The following is a 2,500-nucleotide window of genomic DNA, read 5'->3' on the forward strand; positions in this document are numbered from 1 at the left end:
AACGCCTTTGATTTTCTTATTATTAATCCTTATTATTTGTGTGTGTGTGTGTGTGCATCCTAACTCCCTGTACAATGAGCAAATTCGTCTGAATTCAACACCAAGTATATTGCGATTATATTGTTATGGACTAATGATAACACCTACCAATAGCTTCACCTTAGATCATCAGGTCATGTGTTTATGAAAGTAGGGGTTAATGTTTGAACAGGAAAAGCTATGCCACCTACAAAAACCACAAAGAGGTCCTCACTACGCCCACCCCTCACTTCATCTCTCTCAGGTCTCAGGTCTCCACAGACATATTATAAAGACAGAGAGCAACACGCTGGCCATATAGCCTGCAGGGACATGGACTGTTCTTCAGAGGCCTAAACTGGTGTAAAGAACACAAACTATAGTTATTGGGCACATTCAGCTGTATTAAAGAAAAATAATCCGAATATATATTTCTAAACAGAAGTTATGAGTTTACTTTTTCATAGCAAGACAGGATTAAGGCTATACGGTTATGATATTCTTTGTCGTAGCAGCAGGTATCAAGTTAAATTCCAATGCCAGACCCTCCACCACGACAATCGGCTGCTTTCACCACTACATCCTGTTATACACACCAAGAGCCAAACCGACTCCCATCACAGGCTGATCACTTTGTGCAGACCGATCAATTAGGGTTCATACATAATAAAGTGACTGGTCGGGCTGCAATCAATGAGAGAGTCATTTTTTTTTGTGTTAGCCCTCTCCTCTCCATGCACAAACACACACGCTCCCAAAAACACAATAACTCACGACGAGGCAGGTGCAGTTTCCCTCCCGAGTCCCATTCTGCCATCATCACTGGGGCTGAACTCACGACACTAGCCGTTGTGACACACACACACACACACACACACACACACACACCCCCCCTTCCCCACCCTCCTCGCGCCCAGTCATCTCAGTTCCACGCCAGCCGGTCATCACCGTGGCAGAGCAGAACCCTAAAGAAAAGACAAGTCACACACTGGTGACTTGTTGTGGCGGAGAGAGAGAGACAACGCAGGATCTCAACTCTGGCCACGGACGGACTGCGAGCGAGACAAACGGCCGCCCCCTTCTCCTTTTGTGCCCATTAAATGGCCCGTTGTAGTGACAAGCCGCGGCGGCAGCGGCGCGTGTCACGCCACAGACTACAGACTGACCAGTGTGGCGTGGAGCGGTCCGTCGACAGGCACCGTGGAGGGCGGGGCATGGGGAGGGGGCCGAGCGTTAAGAGAGGCAGGGCTCCGGGGAGATCCCTCACACGTACAGGCCGTGCCGGGGAGAGGAGAGGTGCCTCCGAGGTGGAGTCGATCGATGCTGGAACCCTATTCTGACCGTGCAGACGTGGGGTCCCCTGTGCCTCCCAGGTCTCCCACAGGGGTCTGGTACATGACTCATGGGCTGGAGAAGGGGGGAGGGGGAGGGGGGGGGGTCTCTGGCAAAGCCCCCGGAGCAGAACAGTCAGTGAGCTCACTCACCAAGAAGGGAAAGTGGTCCTAATAGAAGGGGAAACAGTGGTGGTGGTGGTGGTGGTGGTGAGGCTGGGGGACGTGATGGTGGGAATGGGGGGCTGGTGGTGGTTATGGTGGGGGTTGGGCGGGTGGTGGATCGCTTTGGCGATCGCTAAGTCGCCGTGGATAAAAGCATCCGATAAATCCCCTAAATGTAAATGGTGGTGGTGGTGGGGGTGGGGGTGGGGGTTTGGGTGGTGATATCAGTGGTGGGAATAATGGAGGGCGGTGGTGGTTATGGCGGGGTTTGGGTGGTGTTAGTAGTGATGGAGGGTGGCGCTAGCGGAGGTGGGAATGGGTGGAGTGGGCGGTAGCGGTGGTGGGAATGAGGGGTGGTAGTACGAGTGGTGGTGGAGGTGGCAGTGGGTGGGGCAGAGCTTTGATACTGAACCCCAGCCCCACTTGGAGGAAGATCGGCTGCCCGGCTCTATGTCGTTCCCTTCCCTTGGTCAGAAGTCCGGCCCCCCCAGACCCTCTCTCTGTCTCATTGCTAATTCACGTGGATGCTGGATGGCTGGCCCACATCGTGTCATGCGTCTAGCGTTGGCCCCCGACGACGGGAGCTGTCAGGGCGGCTCCAGAGTGAGGCTGCGTTACATATCTTGTCCATCTCTCAATTGCTATTGCAGTCCTACGGAACCTATAATGGCCCATATTAGTAGGAGCAGGAACCAAAAAAAAGGGAACCTTTAGTCTGGAAAACCCACCAACGTTGCAGGAGGCTGGATGCTGCAGGACAAATTACATTTTGTTCACTCTGTGATTATGCATTGCTAAAGAGGCGGCAATCCAATAACACTTCAATCCCCAAGTCAAGTCATGTCTGCTGACTTACAGATAATGACCCAAACCAAAAAAAAGCCAATAAATCATAGCACTAATGCCAAATATGTTGTCTAACCAACCTGAACGTCCTTTGGGTCATATCTTAAATCACACCAAGAGTAATAGTAGATTGAAGAAGC

Source organism: Gadus macrocephalus, chromosome 13 (genome assembly GCF_031168955.1).
Source record: "Gadus macrocephalus chromosome 13, ASM3116895v1".
NCBI lineage: Eukaryota > Metazoa > Chordata > Actinopteri > Gadiformes > Gadidae > Gadus > Gadus macrocephalus.